This window comes from Musa acuminata, chromosome BXJ3-5 (genome assembly GCF_036884655.1).
Source record: "Musa acuminata AAA Group cultivar baxijiao chromosome BXJ3-5, Cavendish_Baxijiao_AAA, whole genome shotgun sequence".
Classification (NCBI taxonomy): domain Eukaryota; kingdom Viridiplantae; phylum Streptophyta; class Magnoliopsida; order Zingiberales; family Musaceae; genus Musa; species Musa acuminata.
In genome coordinates, this window is record NC_088353.1 from 33697101 (window position 1) to 33722969 (window position 25869).

General features: G+C 40.7%; 1 pseudogene; it reads left to right on the forward strand.

Annotated features, from left to right (window-relative positions):
- Positions 1-22: 22 nt before the first annotated feature.
- On the forward strand, positions 23-3095 carry LOC135638382 (DIS3-like exonuclease 2; annotated as a pseudogene).
- The last annotated feature ends 22774 nt before the right edge of the window (positions 3096-25869 follow it).

A 25869-nucleotide genomic window follows, 5' to 3' on the forward strand; every position in this document is an offset into this window, starting at 1 on the left:
GACGTAGCTGCCAGGCGACACCATGGCCTTCCTACCAGGTTGGCCTTCGCGCCTCCATCCTCTTCGTTCCATCTGCTCTCCTTCAAGATTTGACCAAAAAATCTGTTCTTTTTCTTTTGTCTGATGTTCTGCAGGGATCCCGAATAATCACCCTTTGCCGACTTCCTCTGTTCCTGTTGCTGTGGCAGCTCCTCCACGCAATTCGCAGATGAACTTTGCACTTCATTGGCCAGAGCAGGCAGTCAAAGAGGCGATCGAGGTAAACCTGTTGTCTGCTACAATAGGAGATGAACTCCTGCGGTGGAAACCATACTGATCGAGTCTTTGATCTTGCAGAAAGGTCGTGCCTTTAAAGCAACATTTCGCGTGAACGCATATGACCGGAAAGAGGTCAGTAACAAAGCTTGTTCTTTACTGTTCTTGCAGAATTCTTATTGGGTGTTTGTTTCTTGGCTGCTGCAGGCCTTCTGTACAGTCGACGGTCTCCCGGCGGTCGTTCTCATTAATGGAGCTGATGCACAAAACAGAGCGGTATGTTCTTTCGGTATTTCTTTTCGGATCACATTTGCGCAGTGTGATGATTCCTTTACGTTATTATGTGTAGATAGAAAGTGATGTGGTTGCTGTAATGTTGGATCCTGTTGTGTACTGGACCAAGTCCGATTCAACTAAGAACAGGGACCCCGAGCAGGGAGAAGCTGCAAGAGCTTTGGAGAGAATACGTGCTACGTTGAGTTGCAATCCATCGAAGCGACCAACTGGGAGAGTCTTGTCTATCATCAGAAGCTCTCATCGTCGTGGAGCAGTGATCGGTCTTCTTGCTTTGATTACGTACAGCTGATGCCTACAGATGCCAAATTGACAATGATGGTAATCACTGTGGAAAGTCTTCCAGGTTGGTGCAAAGAAAAGGCTCATCAATGGCGATGTGCTCGAATAGAGGAGTCGAAGGAAGGAAGTGTTTGCCCCAAAGCACAGGTTATCCGCATGTTGGGACGAGCGGAGGAAATTAGGCCACAGATAAGTGCTGTATTGTTTGAGCATGCAATCAGAGCTGCAGACTTCTCTCCGGAGTCTTTTTCTTGTCTTCCAGAAGCACCATGGAAGATCCCTACGGAGGAATATGACACCAGAAAGGACCTTAGAAACACTTGCACCTTCACAATTGATCCTGCATCTGCTACCGACCTCGAAGTGTCCGCATCGCTGACGTTTCAAGGTTTGTTCTTCCAGACACAGCATTAGATAGAGAAGCCCGAATTCGATCCACCAGTGTGTACACACCGCAGCACAAGCTGCCAATGTTGCCTCCAGTGTGTACCAGGTGAGGATAGGCTTGCCTTCTCCATCACTTGGGACATTGATGAGACCGGAAACATCACCGTGCGGTGGATCGGCCGATCGGTGATCCATTCATGCTGCAAGCTATCATACGGTGATGTGCAGGACATCATTGATGGATGATTTGAGGATGATGTTTCAGAGAAAACGGTACCTAAATTACATGGGCAGTTTGAGTTAAAGGATGTTGTTGATTCTCTTAGAAGCCTGCATGGGATCACCAAGAAGATGAGGAAGATCAGATTAAGAAATGGAGCATTTTGGATTGAGACTCCTAAGCTTATCTTCTTGTTGGATGAGAGTGGGAATCCATATGACAGCTTACTTGATGTGCGGGAGGAGTCAACTTGTCTTGTTGAGGAGTTGATGCTGTTGGCAAATAGATCAGTTGCAGAGGTCATATCCAAGGCTTTCCCAGACTGTGCTCTACTTGGCAGGCATGCTGAGCCTATGTCGATGAAGCTCAAAGAGTTCCAAGAATTTTGTAGGAAACGTGGACACGAGTTGGATGCTTCGTCATCCGGCAAACTTCAGTTCGCACTACCCAAGATGAGAGAGAAACTGAAGAATGATCCTATGTTGCTTCAAATTCTTTTGGCACGTGCTGCAAGGACAATGCAATTAGCAGTCTATTTTGCACAGGAGATTTGAGAGGCAGAGAAGATGAGTGGGCTCATTATGGACTGTCAATCCCACTCTACACACATTTCACTTCTCCATTGAGAAGGTATGCTGACATTATTGTACATAGAACATTAGCTGTAGTGGTTAAAGCTGAAGAGGTTTATATGGAGAAAAGGTAGAGTAGTGGTGCATCTGATGCAGGTGATGGGATTGATAATAGATGTTTTACTGGTCTTTATTTTGATAAGGAGGCTATAGAATCTGAGGAAGGTAGAGAAGCATCGTTGTCTGCAGCTGTGAGATATGGAGTTCTTGCATCTGAATTGGTATCTGAAGTTGCTGCATATTGTAATGAAAGAAAAAGAGCTAGCAAGCATGCTGAGCAATCTGCAGAAAATGTTCATCTCTGGTCTTTGTTGAAGAATAAGGAGGTAATCTTCTTCCTTTTTTTCTTTTTCAATTACGATTTTTTCTTTTTTTTATAAAGAATAAGTGATGAACACAAGTTCTAAAATATTCCATATGATATATCTAACTTTCAAAAATGAGATTGTATAATAGAGATAAAAAAAATCTGAAAAAAATAATTTTCTATATTATAAAATTAAATTGTGATAACATCGCGCATATATACTGTGATTATTCAAAAGATATATTACTTATTACAGCTTTAGATAGAGAAATTGATCATATTATGATTAATTTGTTTCCGTAGATACAAAACAATGATCATACTTGATTGTTTTCGTTGACATTTTGGGTTGAGCATGAGAAGTTGATCCTTATGCTATCATTATTATATGCAAGTGATGTTTTCTGAAGTTAGGGTTCTAACAGTAGGACCATATTTCATAACAGTCTACATATACAAATTTGCTGTAAGATCTTAGCACCTCATCTTGATATAAATTTACACTTTTACTTCTATATTAATCCCATGGATTCTTATTTTTTTCTCTCACAGATTGAGGAGGATATATTTTGATGAAGTTGAAGGATTGGCTGTTAAATGGATTGCAACTACTAGTATATTGGTTCTTAGTACACCAAACACTGAACCCTCACAAAAAAGTCATCTTCCTAGGAGTTGTGAGATTGAAGATATAAGGTTGACGATGAGCCAATGCTGAATAGTTACCCCTGAAGATAAAAATAAATGCATCACTATTGCTCCGAGTTCTTATAATACAGAAAGCGATGTAACTGCGACTCCTCCTTTACGCTTTTATTTGGTGATCGGAGTTTTATCCATCGTTCCTATGGCTATTCATGCTATTATTGAACACAATGGTCATGTAAATTTCGAAGCAAAACTGTATATACAGTGATGATTTAGATAGTTTTATATTTCAATATTGTTTTGACATGTAAAACTTCATAAATATTATTGTTATTATTTATAAATTTTATATTATTAACTAATTTTAATAATAATTCTATTTTTTTAAAAATAAAATAAATTAATTATGAGAATATAGAGAACTTACATGTTACCCACGGATAATATTAGCACCCTCCAACTCATTCACTTGATAGGGATAATATTAGCACTCTCTAGCTCCCTCGACTACGTGAACTAACAAACAATAAAGGCATAGGAACTAATGATCATTAACGATAGTATGTCTCAACTTCTATAAATGATAGGGATAATATTGGTACCCTCCAACTCTCTCCACTATATGGACTAATAGACAATGAAGGAATGAGAATCAATGATCATTAATGACAACATGCCTCAGCTTCCCTAGGCATTAATGATTGACTGCAAATCGTTCTCATGAAAGCCTTCGTAGTTTAGAGTAAGGGGGGCCTTGGCTAAGGCATGATCAAATCGCTTAGTGCCTAGGTATAAAAGCCACGCCCCAAGCCAAGTAGGCAATAGCCTCTCTATTCTCTACTCTCTCATTTACATAGCTCATGTTGTTGTCTTCTTCCCCCTCTGTCTCTCGCTAACTTAAGCATCGAAGGGGTCAAGCAACGAAGTCTCCGACGTAGACCTGTTATGGAAGACTACCAGTGGCTAGGAGATGACACCATAGTAAGAGAGACCCCGTTCTTCTACTCGACCTCTCTGTCACAAGACTAGATCACCCCCAATGAACGATCCCCCCAACAGATCTCACTCATCAGTTCGCCACATCTGCACTCCACATTAAAAGGGAGAAATTATCAAAAGACACTTAGCACTTTTGATAAATATCTAACCGGACCGACTCAGTAGTCGATGATATTTTTTTCAATAATTTATAAATGACTTCGATAATTTCATATGTAAATAATTTCTTGTACTATGTTTTAAATATAACTAAAATACACACCAATAAAATAATCTAATAATTTATACAGATTGTAATGGGAGAAAGAGTGTTATTTTTGTCAAAAGAAATCATATCATCAATTAACTAACTAGACCCTATTAGTCCATAAAATTAAAAAAAAATTCTCCTCCAAGGAAGGTTGGAGAAGAACAAAAATGCTCCATTAATAAGGTTGTGAGCTATAGAATTGTTTAACATTTTAACGGTTAAGAAGTTAAAAGTAAATTTTAAAATATTATAAATTAATATTTTATCTTTTAAATAAGATTAAATAGATTTAGAGAGATAATGAGTTCTTAATTTTATTTATTAAAATATATTTTGAAAGATCTTAAATTGATATTTTATTATTTAAAATTAGATTAGATAGAATCATAAAGATTAAGAATTCTTATATTTCACATCTATAAATATCTGACATCTACTAGATAATTCAAATCTAAAGTATTCAAGCCAACAGAACTGAAGTATAAGAGTCTTTTAAAATCTGTAATTATTTTTTTAAAGAAGTTTAATATTTTTTTTTCACGGTTTAATTTTGAGCTAATAGTACCTTTTTACTACTATTTGAGAATGGATTGTATTTACATGTGATCATTTTTTTTCTTTCATATTCACATATTCAAAAGATAAAACACCCACAGATTCAGCGAGTTAAAAAAATATCTTAAATTTATTATGAAACAAAACTGTCTTAAGAGAATAGGATTTGAGAATAAAGTTTCGCAGATTCAGATGGGAGGCTTTTGTGAGTACATCAACTTGAGATAGCCTAGAATTCAACTTGGAGTGGAGATGAAGCTTGATGTATGCTGCTGTCTTCTATGATTACGTTGTCGTTACCATCCACAAAGCAAAAACCAGACTTGCTTTGACATCTTAGCGAAAGAAGGATCCATCACAGTAAACAGTCGATGAATTAGGAATGCACTCAGCCGGGGGTGGATTTGAGGCATGGTGGGTGCTGCTGCTGCTTTTGTAGATCATGGTATGGAGTCCATTAAGGCTGCGATAGCTGCTACCTGCTGAACCAGCAAAAATGTCTTTATTAAGAGGAAGATTCATTGCTAAAACCATGTAGGAAGCTTGGAACACTTGCATGTTCGAGCAGTGGTGAGTTGGAAGAGGGGTTCTACTCAAGTATTAAACTTGAAGGAAGATCTGACTTGAATATAGAGTGGTTGGATTATATGATCATTGTCTAATTTTAGACATATGATTGAATTTTGATTATTAATATACACCAGTACAAAAGAAGTTCGATTATTATAGGATTTCTTAGGAGATAAATTGATGGAAGGGATTCTCCTAATTTTTTATCCTAGACTCTCCACTTATGCTTATAAATAGATAGGATCTCACGACTCAATGTAGATATATGATATTATTAAAAGATGAACTAATTATTAAGAGATTATATATATTTCTCATCTCCCCTTTGCCTTTAATTCATTGCTAATAGTGATACGGGAAGGATATGAAGAGAGAAAAAAGTGAATCTAACTTTTCTTACGTATCGATATCGTTGTAGATTTTGAATTCGATGATGGTGCACTTATAGATTAGATAAAAACTTTGTAAATGGTAATTAAAAGATACCTATCGTACATTTGATCTATTGTTATGTGATTTTAATTTCTAGCATTAAAAATTTTCATATAATAGTAGTATAATCAAGATTTTTATGCTTATAATTAATATCAAAATCATATTTTAAAATCAAATACTTTAGATCATAGAAGTATTTAAGATCTATTTTTTATTTAGATATTTTATTAATACCCTTTGCTTACGAAAAGATGTTATTTAATTTCAATTTATGATTCTTAAATGATCTACTTATATTATCGATATGCTATTCTAATTAGTCAATTTTATCGCCCGCTTGCAAGCAATGTGAGATTGCTCATATTTAAGAGATGAACCACCGTCGATAATTTATTGTCAATTATATATTGTTAAAGGAGGTGGTCTCCATCTTTCTGAAAGAGAACTAGAGAGAGAAAAAAAACAAAGAGATAATAATAAAATAACATATAACTACTAGATTCATAAAATATAGGCATCAATATACATCTTGCATGTTGATGAGAGAATAATATTATTTAAAAAAATATGGCATCACATCACCCACGTACCATATAGGAAAAGAGCACAATTTATTAATCCATTTGTTATGATCTCTATTACAAAGTATTAGACCCTTTTTATAAGCCTAAATATCACAAAAGTGAAAAAAAAATTAGAGCTAAAAAAGTATAATTAAATCAAACTAAATAAATTATTTGTTCTTTCCTTATTCGAAGAAGATAACATTTTAAATTTATCTTAAAAATAATCTTCGATGATAGGCTTCCATTTATGTACAAATAACAATACGTAATATCTTCCAACAGTATTTATAATCTTTATTTACAATCATAATTTAATTTCTTGTTCTTTTCTTTCTTTGTAATCTAGAAACTACATTAGAATTATTTCACATGTTGTAATGTGGCAACTTGTGATCTTTGAGAAATAACTTTTTAACTAATCAAATTTATTCAAATAAGATATAAACTAATTTGGTTTTACATTATACCTTTGAGGTTGATCAAATACCTGAGGTGATCTTTGAGCTAACGTTGCCAAGTTGGCGAGACTCCCCTATCAATGAGTACTAATTCCAAGAGACATAGTTATGCAAGTGACGAAAGCTATAGTCATAAGCTTCTTAATTAATTAATTAACTTTTTATTTCTAATGAAAATACCCTTATTTATTTTCTAAATATCTTATCAAAAATTTTAATTAAAAAAATAATATTTCTCTATATTAATACCTTTAAATAAGGTGTAGTTTTATTTTTTTAATTAATACGAAATCAAAGGTAGAAATTAAAATCTCAAAAAAAATTTCAAGTCTTCCTCTTCTCCTATTTAGATAGATGGTTGGAATTATCCTCTTCTCATCTATCTTAAGTGATCAAAGACTATGCCATGACGATGAGACTTCTTGGGGCACTGTTTGGGCCTCTCATTGGGCCCAACATAGTCCTTACATGGGCCTTGCTGGCCCATAATTGGGTTGGCCCAAATCCAAACCCAATTACGTGCTAACTACAAAATCTAAGACATAATCTGAGTTAAACAAGTCCGTAAGTCTATTCTTTCGACGAGCTTCCGGCGATCTTCCAACGAACTTCCGACAATCTTTCGGCAATGTTCCGGTGGACTCCCAGCAGGCTCCTGGACTTCACGATGATCTTCTTGGTGAGTTCCGATGAGCTTCTCTAGCAAGCTCCGAGACTTCTCGGCTAGTTCCGCCAGAACTTCCAACGAACTCTCGAACTCCCAACGAAGTCACGTCCTTTGACTTCGGGACTTCATTTTGCTTTATGCATTGCTATCGTAGTTAATCCTGCATATGTAAAAATATATTTCGATCTAGACAATTAATACTAAGCATTAATCATGTTGTCCGACATGTCATTAGTCCCTCGACGTTTTGTCCGATTCTTCGGCGCATCGTCCTTTCTTACGGCCTATTACCCAATCGTCCAATTGATTCTGCAACTCCGATATCTTTGGCACAATATCCACTCTTTTTGGCCCGATGCCTGAATCCATGGCCCAAAGCCTTCTGTCGATACGTCGACCGATCCTCCGGCTCGACGTCCAATCTTCTGACATGTTTTCCTCTAACTTAACATGATTCTTCCTGCCTTGATTGTCTCATCCTAATCGAAGCATCCTACTTCACTCAAAATGTAGATTAAAACATAAACACTTATCGATTGGTTTCATTATCAAAATTCAAGATTCAATAATTATTGCTTCTTAAGAACATACATAAGATTAATCTTATTTAGTGTACAAGCATTAGATTTATATCTAACATTTTATTGTATTTTCATAAAAAATACAATTGTCATTATCATTTTTAAAATTACTACCATGATCCCAATATTTTTTTATTTTTATTTTTACCAACTAATTAAAAAACAACTCATGAAATGCATCTTGTAATTTTGAAAAAAAATAAAGGGATTTTGGTTACCTCATCGTCGAAAGACATTAAGGCATAGTTTGCCACCTCAGATGAACTTGATTCATCCCAAGCCATCTTGAGTGTTTTCTTCTTTTTTTATAGCTTTTTCTTTTTAGGTTCATTTTTGTTCTTCGATTCTTGTTTTAAGAATTTTTTAAGCTTTATAATCAAGAGTTCAAAGTCATCATCACTTAAGTTTTCGCTCGAGTGGTCTTCATTTGTTCTAAGTGTCAAATCCTTCCTATCCTTTGGAAGGTTGTTCTCAAGCTCTTCATGAGTCATACAACTCATTTCATAGGTCATTAAAGACCCAATAAGTTCTTCAAGTGAAAAATGGTTCAAGTCTTTGATTCTTGTATTGCCGTTATTTTCGAATCCTAATTTTTAGAAAGTGTTCGTAAAACTTTATTAACAAGTTTAAAATTTAAAAAATATTTGCCAAGAGCTTTTAAACTATTGACGGCATCCGTAAAAGGGGTGTACATGTCAATAATAGTTTCGCTTGACTTCATACGAAACAACTTAAAATCATGCATCAAAAGATTAACTTTAGAATCTTTTACCCTACTTGTGTCTTCTGTGTGATTTTGAGTGTATGCCAAACATCAAAAGCCATTTCGTAAATAGAAACTCGATTGAATTTAGTTTTATTTAAAGCACAAAATAAGGCATTCATAGTTTTGACATTTAAAGGGAAGTCTTCTTCTCCAACTCATTCCAATCATTCATTGGAAGAGAAGACATTTCAAATCCATTTTTAGCAATATTCCATAAATCAAGGTTCAAGGAAAGCAAAAAAACTCTCATTCGAGTTTTTCAATAAGTGTAGTCCGTCTCATTGAACATGGGAGGACGAACGATACAAAAGCTCTCTTGAAAGCAAAAAAGAGTCATTTCTCTTAGGTGTTAAACAAACGAGAAAAACATGGCTCTGACAAACTGTTAGGATCGAGTTGGCACTAAGAGGAGGGAGTGAATTAGTAAAATGGATAAAAACGTCATCGGTTCAAAAACTTTATATGATAAAAGCTCGTATCGGAAATGTATAACATTGAAAGCACATGGAAGCATAGTGAAAGCAAGAATTCAGTTTGCAATAAAGGTAAATAGTAAGAAGTAAATGCAAACCAGATTTTTATAGTGGTTCGATCATCGTGACCTACATCCACTCCGCCGATTCCACTTCCGGCGAGGCTACCGGCATCCACTAACGATCTTCTTTCAACGAGGGAAGATCAACTACCCTTTTACACTCGATTTTCCTTTTGACAAGTTCAGGAGAGAACCTTTACACCCCACTTACTCCTATCTTAAACCACACTAATACTTAGAGCTTGAGAGGAGTTCCCATAAGATTACAATAGCATTTTTCTACTTTTGTGCTCTTAATTCTTATGTATGTTAACCAGGGATGAGAGGGGTATTTATAGGCCTCAAGTGGATTCAAACTTGGAGTCTAAAAGTGTCTCATCCTCGGTTTTCAAGGTATTAGTGGTACCACCGCATGTGTTGGGCGGTACCACCACCTGTAGCGCTAACACTGGACCACCTGACAGTCTCTCAAAGACTATGTCTAGGCGGTACCACCAACTGACATACTCTTGGAGACTGTGCCACTGATGGTGCTGTCTATTGGGTCACTGTTTGGGTCTTTCACTTGGCCCAACATAGCCTAACCTTGGGCTCAATTGGCCTCTAGTTGAGTTGGCCCAATTCCAACCCAATTATTCCTAAAACCTACTTCGATCTAGACAATTATTACAAAGCTTGAATCAAATGTTGTCCAGCATATCATTGGTTCATCGACACTTCGTCTTATTCTTCGGCGCATCATCCTCTCTTGTGGCCTATTGCCCAATCGGCTAGTTGACCTCCACAACTCCGATTTCCTTAACACAATTTCCACTCTTCTTAGCCCGATGCCTGAACCAATGGCCCAAAGCTTTCTACCGATACGTCGACTGATCCTCCGGCTTGACGTCCAATCTTCTGACATGTTCCACTTTAACCAAATATGATTCTTCCTGCTTTAATTGCCTCTCCTTGATCGAAGCTTCCTGCATCACTCAAAACACGGATCAAATAAACACTATCAATTGGTTTCATCATCAAAATATGAGATTCAACAAGATGGAGATCCAATACCCAATATGGCATGATCCATTAAGGTTAAGTTGACATAAGGCCTCTATAAATAGGAGGGAACCAAAGGGCCATGGGCTAGGTTTTTTGGCTACCACCTCCTATACTCCTCTCCCCTTCTCTTCTTGAGCTAGCAACCCCTATTTAGGGCATGTGGATAGCAAGAAGGGCAGCCCTTCTTGATTGTGTGATGCATGCGAAGAAGAGATTTGGGCAGTGATTTCAAGAGTGTCTTTAGGAATTCAAGGATATACGATCTCCCTAGGTAACACAATCTCTCTTGTATACATAGTTTTTTAGTTTCCCAGGTTTTTGCACACTAATTTTTGCACACCGATGAAACCTTATTTTCTATGGGAAATTCTAGGATTTTGTTTTCTATTCTTCTGCTATACATGTGATGTCACCTCTAGATCTTCCAACAGTGGTATCGGAGCCAAGTTGCTCATACAAAAGATTAGTTTTTAAACTATGTTGTATTGAATCATGTAGAATTATTTTGCATGATTATTGTGATTTTTTTATCATAGTTTTTAAATATGTGCTACACCTTTTCTCATTGTTAAGAGGTATTTTAGAGAGGACTTTTGATGTCAAATTTGTTGACACAAAAGGGGAAGAAATTGTAGCAACTATTACTACCATTTAGATTGGCCGAAGGATGCTTATAGCCTTGACCGAGAGCTCCACTTTGCTGCTCTCGGCTTAGCCAAAAGCTACAACACCGAGAGCTACAAGGAGCTCTCGACCATGGGGGTTGAGATCATATATCCATGAATCCCTACAGATCTCTAGGAGAGGGTGAAGGAGGTCAAGTGTCCTCCTCTTTAACGGTGATCCACACAGTAGGGTTGCGACGATGCTTCTCGAATCTCCAGGCCTGTTATCTAAGGAGGAGAAGGGGAGAAGAATAGGAGATATAATCCAAAAAGGCACTGGCCTATGAACCATTGGTTCCCTCCTATTTATAGAGGTCTCCTATTAACAAAACCCTAATGGATCCTACCATATTAGGTATTGGATCTCTATCCAACTATCCAAGCATCTTAGATTAGTGGATCTCTATATAATAATCTCTCATTGACTCTTATTGGATCTCATCCATAGGATCCAATAATTCAGGGGCCTACTAGATATCCAATAAGATAGGGGCTTCAACGGATATCTCATATTCGAACCTCTACTCATCACAACGCCTACCATATGTTTGTAACCCTCTAGGCCTAATATCGAGCTGGTCGTAAGTCATACCTATCAGAACTCCTTCTAGCTTAGTGAATTATTATCTCCATAATAATTCACTTGACTCATCAACTACGGACGTACTAGGCCACTACACCGTAGTCCCCAAACGATACAGGGGAATTCAATCTATTGGACTTGTCTGTCCTCAATTGTCGTATATCTATAATCCCTCATCCATCTAATATCCTAGATACCGTATACCGGGCATGGTGTTGTTAAGCCCATATGGTTTTTGCTCGAGTCTCACTCTAATCGGATTCTCCCCGAGAACTCTTTCTCTCTCAATCTGAATAACCCTAGCTAGGGATTTGTCTGAGCAAGAACATATGAGATATTCCTCTAATGACATTGAGAGTGGATGACCCTCTATCAATACTTAATAGTCCTTGTAAGATTGGTTACCACTCCCGATGATCGGCTGTGCTAGATCTGAAACCTCTAGACCTATAAGTTTGATATCAAAGTGATAAGACCTTAAAGTTTTATCGTCGCTCTGATACCAATTGATAAGACCCTATAGTCTTATCGTGAAAGAAAGGGGAGAAAAGGGAATGATAATGATCGCTTCGAGGGGATCGACCTCCTTGATCGCTTCGAGGGGATTGGCCCTCGTTGATCACTTTGAGAGGGTCGACCCTCCTTGATCACTTTGAAGGGATCGACCTCCTAGGGTTTGACCACAGAGTGGAATAACATTTCATTGATTGATTCCAAAAGAAAGGGTTACATCACTATTTATAGAGTTCCACCTAGAATCCACCAGGACTTGGACCCTTAATAATAAATAAATATTAAATAAACCTCTACTTGACTCTAACTGAACTAAATAGACTCAATAAACAACTGAACTAAATAGACTCAATAAATATTATTCAAAAGCTCAGAAAAAGGGTCCTTATAGTTCCTCCCTCTTCAAATCAGCCTTGTCCTCAAGGCTGAGCAGCATCAATCTTGGGGAGCTTCTCTTTCAGCACTTTAGTCATAGATTATTTGCAACGCATCACAACCCATTGATCAAATAAGTATAGTCTCCACTTTTTGATAGTGTAAGCAAATAGTCAGTCTTTCAGTATAGTAACCGTTGCAAGAAACTTCTGACCCTATATAATCAATTTTATCTTTGAACCTTTGCTATCACAAGTGAAAATCCGTCCATCAACGATCTTTACTTTGAATCTGTTATAGTCTTCAATGTGGTGGGCCAATCGGTCAACAGTCTCACTAACCATAAAATTGTTAGTGCTACCAGTCTCAATCAAAACTATAATAGGCTGATGTTCTAGAGTTCCACCAACTTCCATAGTTTACGGGTTAGAGTAGCTGGTTAATGCATATATTGTATGTATGGTAGGTCCAATATCTTCATTAGAATTTATACCTTCATGATCGGAGTCCACATTCCTCTCCAATTGGTTCCTCTCCACATTTTTATTTGCATCGGTGCACCTTACTCCACTTTTCATCGTAATGCCAGCACAAACCCTTCGCTGATCTTTCTTTAAGTTCTTCTTGGGTTAGTCTGCAAGTAATAGGATTTTGATTGGGAGTAGATAGGGTGTGCTGCTTGCTGATCACCTGTTTATTGACACCTCTATTTTGATGATATTCCATGCTGAGTTTTTCCTTATGCAGGCATGCAAATGAAATCGCAGCTATCATGTTGCGGGGTTGACGAGCCTTAACTTCATACTAAATCTCCAGATTAAGCCCTTCAATAAATGTATCTAGATGCTGTCGTTCCGACCAATCTCTTGCTTGATTTAACAATCTTTCAAACCTACTATGATATTCCAACACTGTAGAAGTTTAACGAATTTTAGCGAGCTGGCTATCAACATTCTCATATTCGGATGGGCCAAATCGAACAAGAAGCCTACTTTTGAACTTCTCCCATGAAGGAATTCCGTAGAGAGTTTCATACCAATCGTACCATTGGAGTGCATCTCCCTTAAGCTGGATTGAGGTCACTTTTACCTTATATTCTTCTAGGGTTCTATAAAAAAGAAAAAAATTTTCTGCCTTAGAGATCCAACTAGTCAGATCCTCATATTCCCATTGTGGAAATTCTACCATAATGCGTGGGTAGTATGTGTCACCATCCTGGGGCCCTTTTCCTATATCTCCCAATCTGTTCAACATAGAACTTGAGCTCCTATCTTGTTGAAATTTACTAAGGCTCTCTCGTAGGCTCTTTTTGAAATCATTAAGTGTTTCTTGCATTCAGTTCTCAATTCTGATTTCCAATGCTTCCATTTGTGCTTTCACTGAGTTATCGGTGGCCATTATGTAAGACTGCAAATCTATAATCTCAACTCCTATTTTTGGTGTCGGTCAAGGGCATCAATCACTGTAGCTGCAAAGCTGCCGAGGAGGAAGAGGTGTTGCCCTATGTTTCTATCGCTGCGTGAGATGAGAGCGTCGGGGGCTGGAAGGCGATAATTGCAACTGTTGTGACTCACGGGAGTGATCGCTAAATAATCAGGTTGAGGCTACGATGATGGCATCCGGCGGCTGCGGCAACGGAGGCAAAGCAAGGGAGAGGCAGCGTTGAAGTGTCCGGGGTTGAGGTTGTAGTGGAGAATAGGAATCCACGGGGGCACTGCGGAACAAGGGCAATCAGTGATTTGCCCTATTTCTGTCACCAGAGCAAGGGGGAGGCTGCGAGGATCACAATTGGGTGGCGAGCAGCGTCATCATTGGCTGGGCAGTAGAAGTGACGGGGACCCGCGACTGTGGTGCAGTTGGAAATAAGGGCAGCAAGGTGAGTTGCTTGTGCTTGCTCTGTTTCGGTTATAAAAGATGCAGAGCAAGGGGGAGCGACGATTGGGAGGTGAGCGACGGTCGTCGCACGGTGGCTAGCAATGGTGGTGGGTTGGTTGGGTGGTGACAATGCTCGAGGGGAAGAGGAATGCTGGAGGAGGCGCGCCTAGTGGAGGCGCGGTTGCGATCGATGAGGGGCTGCGGCAACAGAGGAAGCTCTGTTTCTGCAACCGCTGCAAGGAGGGGCTGCGACAACTGACAGCTACGGCTGCAACCCGGGGGGGGGTGTGGCACGATGGCAGACTGGGGCAGCGTCATTGACGGTAGAAGCGGCGATGGGGTGGTTTGTTGGCTGGGATCGACGAGGGGTTGCGGCAACAGAGGAAGCTCTATTTCTGCAATCGCTGCAAGGAGGGGCTGCGGCAACCGGCGGCTGCGGTTGTGACCCAAGGGGGAGGGGGGGGGGGGGGCGGCACGATGGTGGACTAGGGTAGCGTCACCGACGGTATAAGCGGCGATGGGGTGATCCGCTGGCTGGGAAACGGTGCCGGCAATCCTTCTCGCTCGAGTGAGATGGGGAAGTGAGGAGGAGAGGTTGCTGGCCGGGTGGGGGCAGCGGCGGTGGCGGTGGCTGGGCTACAGCGGTGGCAGTGGTGGTCCCTCGGCTAGGAAGCAGTGGCGGCGGGTGGGCTGGCCGGAAGCAAGGGTTCGACAGGGGAAGCAGGGGTGGCTACGGCTTCTTCTTCTTCTTCTTTCATTTTTTTTTTTTTTTCTGGAAGATGAAGATAACAGCAACAAGGGGGCAGCGGTAGTGGTGACAACTGCTGGCTGGGTAGTAGCGATGGCGGTGGAGAAGGGGCAACGATGGTCGCTGACCAAGACATAGAGGTTCCTTCTCAATTGAGAAGGATCAACGTTCGTGGCTGCCGGCTTCACCCTTCGTCACACAAATTTCTTTTTTTTTTTTTGATAGCTACGGCAACACTGTAGTAAGAACGCCAAGGATCACCGCTCTGATACCAAATGGTAAGACCCTAAAGTCTTATCGTTGAAGAAAGGAGAGAATTGGGGATGCTCTGATACCAAATGATATGACCCTAAGGTCATATCGTGAAAGAAAGGGGAGAAAAGGGAATGCTCTAATACCAATTGATAAGACCCTAAAGTCTTATTGTCAGTCTGATACCAAATGATAAGATCCTAAAGTCTTATTGTAAAAGAAATGAAAGAAATGATAATGCTCTAATTCCAATTGATAAGACCCTAAAGTCTTATCGTAAAAGAAATGATAAGGCTCTGATACCAAATAATAAGACCTTAAAGTTTTATCGTAAAAGAAATAAAAGAAATGATAAGGATCTGATACCAAATGATAAGACCATAAAGTCTTATCGTCGCTCTGATACCAATTGATAAGACCCTGTTGAATCTCGGATTTTGATGATGAAGTCAATTGTCATTTGTTGTCTAACCTATATGTTGAGATAAGTGTGCAGGATTAACTATGATGAAAGTAAGACATGCAGCAGGAGTTGCGCCGGAGTCATGACAATGATCACGTTGGGAGTTCAAGAGCTCGACGGAAGTTCGGATAGTCGTCGGAGGTTCTGCGGGAACAAATCTGAGAAGTCCATAAGCTTGCCAAAGAAGCTCGTCGGAACTCGCCAAGTGGATCGTCGCAAGTCCAGGAGTTTGTCGGAAGTCCGCAGGAGAATCACCGAGGGTTCATCGGATGATCGATGGAAGTTCGCCGGAAACTCACCGGAAGAAGCGATTGACGCACTAGAGCAAACTACAGAAATTGTCTTAGGATTTATCATAATTAGCATAATGATTAAGTTGGTAATGGGAGGTGATCCCATTAGCTTAATCTTGGGGCAATTGGGCCCCTGAAAAACTCAAATTGGGCCAAATGGATCTACCCATTCGGACCCTGATTGCTGTGGGAGGTGCAACCGCCCAAGCTAGGAAGTAGCACTGCTTGGGCTAAGTCTCCCAGGGAGACTGGGCGGTGCAACCACCCCAGCCAGGAGGTGCAACTACCTGGGCTCAGTCTCCAACCGAGACTGTGTTAGGATCGAGAGCACTAAGAGGGGGGGGGGTGAATTAGTGCAGCGGAAATCTTACAGCGATTAAAAAACCAAAAGCTGCGTTCGTCCAAAAAGTATTATGATGCAAAAGCAAATTCTCAGTTTGTATCTAAGTGCAGTTTGCGTCTAAGCGCAGATTGCGTCTAAGCGCAGTTTTGCGTCTAAGCACAGTTTACGTCTAAACTCAGATTTACGTCTAAACGCAGTTTTACGTCTAAACACAGATTTACGTCTAAACGCAGATTTACGTCTAAACGCAGATTTACGTCTAAACTCAGATTTACATCTAAACTCAGATTTACGTCTAAACGTAGATTTACGTCTAAACGCAGTTTTACGTCTAAACGCAGATTTACGTCTAAACGCAGTTTTACGTCTAGACGCAGATTTACGTCTAAACTTTGAAACTTGTTTGTATACTCACAGAAAGCAGTATGCAGTTGAAATCAAGACGTAAACGTAAACTGAGATATGATGATTGTGCGAGGAAAGCCGATTTACGTCTGAATGCAGTTTTACGTCTAAATGTTGAAACTCGTTCGTAAAATTGTAGAGGACTGTTTGCAGTTATCAATAGGATCAAAATGTAAGGGTAAACTGCAAAGAAGCTCGTTCATAAAAGCACGGAAGACAGTTCTGCAGAATCAAACGTAAACGTAAACTGTAATGTATGAAAATACGAATTTACGTCTGAATGCAGATTCGGAAGAACAGCACTTAGAACTTGTTCGTGAAAGCGCAGAGAGCAGTAGTAATGAAGGAGGTTTGCAGTAATGATAAAGTGCTCGAGAATAAACGCAAACCAGAGATTTAGAGTGGTTCGGTCAGCCTTGACCTACTCCACTTTTGGCTTCCTCCACCGACGAGGTTGCCGACGTCAACTAGGTGCCTTCCTTCAATGGGCGAAGGCTAACTGCCCTTTTACAGTTTCTCTCCTTTTGACAGGCTCAGGAGACAACCTTTACAGACCTTTCTCTCCTCACTTTACAACTGAAAACTTGAAGAACAGAAGGAGGAAACTTAAAGGCTTTTCAACACTTTTGAGCTCTTAGAATCACAGAAAAGATCAAGATTTCGGTGTAGGTCTGTATCTTTTCAGTGCTGAATGGGTGGGGTATTTATAGGCCCCAACCCAATTCAAAATTCGAGCTCAAAACGATCAAATCGATCAAATCCCAGAATTCTGGGATCAGGCGGTTGCACCTCTTGACTGGAGAGGTGGCACCGCCTGGCAGAGCTCGAAGACTGAGCTCAGGCGATTGCTCCTCTCTGCCAGAGCTCGAAGACTGAGCTCGATGGTTGCATCACCTGGCAGAGCTCGAAGACTGAGCTTGGTGGTTGCACCACCTGGCAGAGCTCGAAGTCTGAGCTCGGTGGTTGCATCACCTGGCAGAGCTCGAAACTGAGCTCAGGCTGATGCACCTCTCTGCCAGAGCTCGAAGACTGAGCTCGGTGGTTGCATCACCTGCTAGAGCTCGAGACTGAGCTCAGGCTGATGCACCTCTCTGCCAGAGCTCGAAGACTGAGCTCGGTGGTTGCATCGCCTGGCAGAGCTCGAAACTTGAGCTCTGGCGGTGCTACCTCTTGACAGAGGAGGTTGCACCGCTTGGCTGGGGCGGTTGCACCTCCCAGCCTCGCAGCCCTGGCGGTTGCACCTCCTGGCTGGGGCGGTTGCACCTCCCAACCTCTCAGCCCAGGCGGTTGCACCTCCTGGCTGGGGCGGTTGCACCTCCTGGTGCAATCAGGGTCTGAATGGTTCGCTCCATTCGGCCCAATTTGAATCTTTTCAGGGGCCCAATTGCCCCAAGATTAAGCTAATGGGATCACCTCCCATTTTCATGCTTAATCATCATGCTAACTACGATTAACTCTAAGACAACTTCTGCAGCTTTGCTCCGATGCGTCAATCGCTTCTTCCGGCGAGTTTCCGGCCAACTTCCGTCGATCATCCGATAAACCCTCGGTGATCCTTCTGCGGACATCCGGCATACTCCTGGACTTTGCGACGATCCACTTGGCGAGTTCCGACGAGCTTCGCTTGGCAAGCTTCTGGACTTCTCGGATCTGTTCTCGCTGAACCTCCGACGACCGTCCGAACTTCCGTCGAACTCTCGAACTCCCAACGTGATCATGATCTTGACTCCGGCGCAACATCTGCTGCTTGTCTTACTCTCATCGTAGTTAATCCTGCACACTTATCTCAACACATAGATTAGATAACAAATGACAATTGACTTCATCATCAAAATCCGAGATTCAACAATCTCCCCCTTTTTGATGATGACAATCAATTGATAAAGGAGTTGTGCTTAACTCCCCCTATCTAAATGCCATAGTTGAGATAAGTCAACCTTGAATTCAAGACCTAAGAATTCAAGTGACGTATTGATAAGTTAGATCAGTTAAACTTATCAATGCTCTCATCATGATACCCATCATGATGTATCTCTTCAAGAATGATGTCAAGGCATGACATACATCATCAGGTTTGTATGATAGTGTTTGTAACTATTCATCATGTAATAATATAAAGCTACGAAGGACTTTTTTACATGATGCACACATTTGAGATTTTCTAGCAAGTTTGCATTTTCTTCACAATATAGAATATATGATGCAAACTATAGCACATGTTCACATATCTCTTGGTGATGCAAGGATGGCATAACATTGTTTATAGCATCACTCAAGTATTTGCAACTATGACATAGACATGATTATGGCAGTTCAGTTATGACATAGTGTTTATCAATTCATATGTTTCTCCCCCTTTGTCATCAACAAAAAGCATGATAGCATTATCAAGCATATAAAGGAAGTCATGACACATATATCTCTTTATTGTTTGTTGCTTGACGGAGGAAAGTCATTTTTCAAAGAGTTTTCATAAGAGTGTACAGGAACATCCCATACAAACCGAGAAATGAACTTCTTACATGCATTTGGTTAAAAATATTTGTCACATAATTTGCAACATGTTATTTGATCAAGCGTTGTCAAGGCATGTAATAGTAATAACATCCGAAAAATAATTTTAACTAGTTTAAGTACTCGGACACATCAACATTCATAATTCTCTTCTTATGTAATCAAATTGTTCTTCACATAGGGGTTTTGTGAAGTTATCAGCCAGTTGATGTTTGGTATCAATAAACTCTATGGTTACATCATGATTAGTGACATGATCTCTTATAAAGTGATGTCTAATATCAATGTGTTTGATTCTTGAGTGTTAAGCTTTTGATGTAGTAACACAATTATTTCAAGTGCAGCATTCTATCATATTGCATAGCAAGATTTTTTATTTTAGCAAGTGTAGCATTGCATCACATGGCAAGATATCAGCTCGTACAATGCAAATTTTTTGTTTGATATCTTGATACATGGCATGATAGCAATCATATCAGTAATAGCAACCATATCAATGTCATACTACTGACTTATCAACTTACATTGGTATGTTGCTCCATATTTTTCAAGGCATAGGCTTTTAAACCTTTTTAGTTTTAGTGCAAAAATCGAGATAAACAACAAGAGATGTTTGCAAATATGCTTAAACAAAGATAACCATATCAGGGTAACATATGTACAGCATATCAGGTAACCATAAAGACAAAGTCCTTCATGAATAACATAAGGAGTTTACAACATGTCATATCAAAAACAGCAGACGTTTATACAAGCTTATTCATGAGGTGGAAGATTAAAGTGCCTAAGTAAAGAGTCAAATTGTCGATGGATTTGCTGCAGCTCGGTTAGGATTTGATCTTGTCGAAGTTCAAGACGTTCTTGTCTTTGTTCAAATCGGTCCATCCGAATCCCGATATCTTCGATGGATGATGTGTGAGTTTGCTCAACCGGATATGTTTCCTCAAAGGGACAGATCGGAGGAGATTGGGTACTCCTAAAGACTGGGGTTTCCGGCTCTGGTTCAGGTTCAGGTTCAGGCTGAGGGGGATTAGTTCTTCTAGGCATTCTAACCCAGTTACCGTTTCTATAGTGACATCTTAGTCGGTGAAGTAGATTTTTGTTTATTATGCTGAATCTATCTGCTTTCATTACTTCTTCTTCTAGTGGTATTTGAATGTCGTAAGCTTTCATTATTCTAGTAATTATTCCACCATATGGGAGCATCATATCTTTCGTAGATAATTCTAACATGTTTTGTTGGATCAGATAGCCAAGACAAATGTCACGTCCTTTCATGATTAGGTACATAATTCCTAATTCCAATTGACTCACTTCATCATGATGGTATTGTTTAGGAAGAATTATACTAGTCATGATATGATGAAGTATCTTAGTGTTAAAGGGCAATAGATGTTCACAACTTTTAGGAACAGATTCTATGTTAGGATTGGCAAGGATTGTTCCTAAGGCTTCAACGTAGGATGTTTCAATGGTTTTTTCATCCCATGATCCTTTAAAGTAAAGTCCTATGCTTTTCATGGGAATACCTATCATATCACAAATGAATCTATCAGTGATTGAGATGTGTTGTCCTAAGAGATAGGTTGACATCCTTTCTTCATCATCTATTTGCATGTTGTTGTAAAATAATCTAACTAGTCTAGGATAAATGGGTTCGTTGATCTGCAAAATTGGAAGTAGATTTAGGTTTGCAAACCATTGGATAGTCTCTACATCTCTTAGTTCATTCAGATCTACGTATTTTCCCTTATTGATGCTTCTTAGTTCGAAGGAGAGAAATTTTTCAGCATGGTTTTTGGAATCAAAAAGAGTGAGATCAAACTCTTCTACTACTCTCCTCTTTCCCTTGTCCCTTGAGGATCTTCTAGATCCCATAACTACTGCTGTTTAGAGGGATAATGATAAGCTAAAGTAAATGAAGAACAAAACAGAATTTAAGAGTTTCTTAGAGAGTACCTTTGTGAAATCTTCAAGAGAAGGAAGGATTCTTGATGTTTTGCTCCGAAATGGGAGGTATTTAGAAGGCTTAGAGGAGTGAAATGGGAATGGAGGAGACTTGGAAGAGTAGAGGAGGAAATGGGGGTGAGTTGGGGTCGGTTTCTTAGCCGGCCCTAGTGTGAGTTTAAAAGGCAGAGCTGCTGGCGGTTGCACCTCTGGCTGGAGCGGTGCAACCTCTGGCAACCCGTGATAGCTGGAGGTGCCACCTCCGGCTGGAGAGGTGCCACCGCCTGCAGCCAGTGAGCACCTAAGATGATTTGATTAGGGAGCCTTTGCCTTGAGGAGAGTTTTAGAGCAATCAATGTTTGTTACATGATTTCGTATGAGTTTTTATTTAAGGAGGAAGCTCTTTGTATGATCAAGATAGATCTTTTAACGTGCATACGTATGTTTGTTTGGTATCCCTTTTAAGATCATGACATATTTAGTTTCTACAAGAATTAATTCGTAGATGAACGGGTTTTGAAGATCAGGGGGGTATGTGAATTTGGATATCATATGTTTCTAATAAGGTTGTATCGTATTTGTGATTTCACAACTTCCACTTGTTACTTAAGCGTTGCGAGTTCCTTTTTGATTCTTGGTTTATGACCATTGAGAGTCAAGGAGCAGAATGTTATTTCTTGCTCCGGCCTAGACTTTTAATGTTTTTATAGGAAGGGATGATCTTTAGGAACCCATTTGCTTTTGGGTGCCTCATAAATAGATCTACATTTTCTACTTATACTCTTGCATTCGTCATTGAAGGCATTTAATAATTCATTGAAAGATAAATCAGCATCTAATAAATCCGTTACCTCTTCTCCGATGGCCATTAAGGCGTAGTGAGCAACTTGCTCGGTGTTGGACTCCTCTTCCTTAGATGCGCTCGAATCATCCCATGTTGCTTGGAGCGCCTTCTTCTTTGTTGTTCTTTTCTTGACTTGGGGACAATCACTCTTGTAGTGTCCCGGCTTTTTACATTCGTAGCAGATCACTTGGTCCTTCTTGGGTTTAAGTTTATTTTTCACATTGTTTTTAAACTTGTTTCTTTTGAAGAATTTCTTAAACTTTCTTGTCAAAAGTGCCAAGTCATCATCACAGTCCTCATCACTTGAGTTTTCTCTCAAGTGCCATTCAGAAGTTTTAAGTGCCATATCCTTCCTGTTCTTTGGAAGGATGTCTTCTTGCTCTTCATGAGCTTTGCAAGTCATTTCGTAGGTCATTAATGACCCGATTAGTTCTTCAAGAGGGAAATTTCGCAGATCTTTTGCCTCTTGAATAGCGGTGACTTTAGGATCCCAACTCTTAGGAAGGGATCTTAGTATCTTATTAACAAGTTCAAAATCCGAAAAGCTCTTTCCGAGTCCTTTTAGACCGTTGACGACATCCGTGAAACGGGTAAACATGTCGCCAATGGTTTCACTCGGTTTCATTCGGAAAACTTCAAAAGAATGCAGCAACAGATTGATTTTTGACTCTTTCACTCTACTTGTGCCCTCGTGGGTCACTTCAAGTGTGTGCCAAATATCAAAAGCAGTTTCGCAAGTTGAAACACGATTAAACTCGTTTTTATCAAGTGCGCAAAATAAGGCATTCATAGCCTTTGCATTAAGAGCGAAAGCCTTCTTCTCCAAATCGTTCCAATCGATCATTGGAAGAGAAGATTTTGAAAATCCATTTTCAACAAGGTTCCACAGTTCAAAATCCATAGAAATAAGAAAGATCCTCATTCGGGTCTTCCAGTAAGTGTAGTCCGTTCCACTGAACATGGGTGGACGTGTAATCGAATGCCCCTCTTGGTTTCCGGCGTATGCCATCTCTCTTGGGTTTTAATCCTCTAGAGAGTTAACCTTGCTCTGATACCAATTGTTAGGATCGAGAGCACTAAGAGGGGGGGGTGAATTAGTGCAGCGGAAATCTTACAGCGATTAAAAAACCAAAAGCTGCGTTCGTCCAAAAAGTATTATGATGCAAAAGCAAATTCTCAGTTTGTATCTAAGTGCAGTTTGCGTCTAAGCGCAGATTGCGTCTAAGCGCAGTTTTGCGTCTAAGCGCAGTTTACGTCTAAACTCAGATTTACGTCTAAACGCAGTTTTACGTCTAAACGCAGATTTACGTCTAAACGCAGATTTACGTCTAAACGCAGATTTACGTCTAAACTCAGATTTACGTCTAAACTCAGATTTACGTCTAAACGTAGATTTACGTCTAAACGCAGTTTTACGTCTAAACGTAGATTTACGTCTAAACGCAGTTTTACGTCTAGACGCAGATTTACGTCTAAACTTTGAAACTTGTTTGTATACTCACAGAAAGCAGTATGCAGTTGAAATCAAGACGTAAACGTAAACTGAGATATGATGATTGTGCGAGGAAAGCCGATTTACGTCTGAATGCAGTTTTACGTCTAAATGTTGAAACTCGTTCGTAAAATTGTAGAGGACAGTTTGCAGTTATCAATAGGATCAAAATGTAAGGGTAAACTGCAAAGAAGCTCATTCGTAAAAGCACGGAAGACAGTTCTGCAGAATCAAATGTAAACGTAAACTGTAATGTATGAAAATACGAATTTACGTCTGAATGCAGATTCGGAAGAACAGCACTTAGAACTTGTTCGTGAAAGCGCAGAGAGCAGTAGTAATGAAGGAGGTTTGCAGTAATGATAAAGTGCTCGAGAATAAACGCAAACCAGAGATTTAGAGTGGTTCGGTCAGCCTTGACCTACTCCACTTTTGGCTTCCTCCACCGACGAGGTTGCCGACGTCAACTAGGTGCCTTCCTTCAATGGGCGAAGGCTAACTGCCCTTTTACAGTTTCTCTCCTTTTGACAGGCTCAGGAGACAACCTTTACAGACCTTTCTCTCCTCACTTTACAACTGAAAACTTGAAGAACAGAAGGAGGAAACTTAAAGGCTTTTCAACACTTTTGAGCTCTTAGAATCACAGAAAAGATCAAGATTTCGGTGTAGGTCTGTATCTTTTCAGTGCTGAATGGGTGGGGTATTTATTGGCCCCAACCCAATTCAAAATTCGAGCTCAAAACGATCAAATCGATCAAATCCCAGAATTCTGGGATCAGGCGGTTGCACCTCTTGACTGGAGAGGTGGCACCGCCTGGCAGAGCTCGAAGACTGAGCTCAGGCGATTGCTCCTCTCTGCCAGAGCTCGAAGACTGAGCTCGATGGTTGCATCACCTGGCAGAGCTCGAAGACTGAGCTTGGTGGTTGCACCACCTGGCAGAGCTCGAAGTCTGAGCTCGGTGGTTGCATCACCTGGCAGAGCTCGAAACTGAGCTCAGGCTGATGCACCTCTCTGCCAGAGCTCGAAGACTGAGCTCGGTGGTTGCATCACCTGCTAGAGCTCGAGACTGAGCTCAGGCTGATGCACCTCTCTGCCAGAGCTCGAAGACTGAGCTCGGTGGTTGCATCGCCTGGCAGAGCTCGAAACTTGAGCTCTGGCGGTGCTACCTCTTGACAGAGGAGGTTGCACCGCTTGGCTGGGGCGGTTGCACCTCCCAGCCTCGCAGCCCTGGCGGTTGCACCTCCTGGCTGGGGCGGTTGCACCTCCCAACCTCTCAGCCCAGGCGGTTGCACCTCCTGGCTGGGGCGGTTGCACCTCCTGGTGCAATCAGGGTCCGAATGGTTCGCTCCATTCGGCCCAATTTGAATCTTTTCAGGGGCCCAATTGCCCCAAGATTAAGCTAATGGGATCACCTCCCATTTTCATGCTTAATCATCATGCTAACTACGATTAACTCTAAGACAACTTCTGCAGCTTTGCTCCGATGCGTCAATCGCTTCTTCCGGCGAGTTTCCGGCCAACTTCCGTCGATCATCCGATAAACCCTCGGTGATCCTTCTGCGGACATCCGGCATACTCCTGGACTTTGCGATGATCCACTTGGCGAGTTCCGACGAGCTTCGCTTGGCAAGCTTCTGGACTTCTCGGATCTGTTCTCGCTGAACCTCCGACGACCGTCCGAACTTCCGTCGAACTCTCGAACTCCCAACGTGATCATGATCTTGACTCCGGCGCAACATCTGCTGCTTGTCTTACTCTCATCGTAGTTAATCCTGCACACTTATCTCAACACATAGATTAGATAACAAATGACAATTGACTTCATCATCAAAATCCGAGATTCAACAGACTGGGCGGTGCAACCACTCCTGATAGGAGGTAGCACCGCCTGAGCTCGGTCTTCGAGCTTTGGCAGGCGGTGCAACCGCCCCAGTCAGGAGGTGCAACCGCCTGAGCTCGGTCTTCGAGCTCTGGCAGAGAGGTGCAACTGCCCCTGACAGAGGTGGCACCGCCCAGAGGCTCAGTCTTCGAGCTCTGCCAGGCGGTGCAACCGCCCCCGTTAGGAGGTGCAACCGCTTGATCCCGGAATTTCGGGAATTGACAGT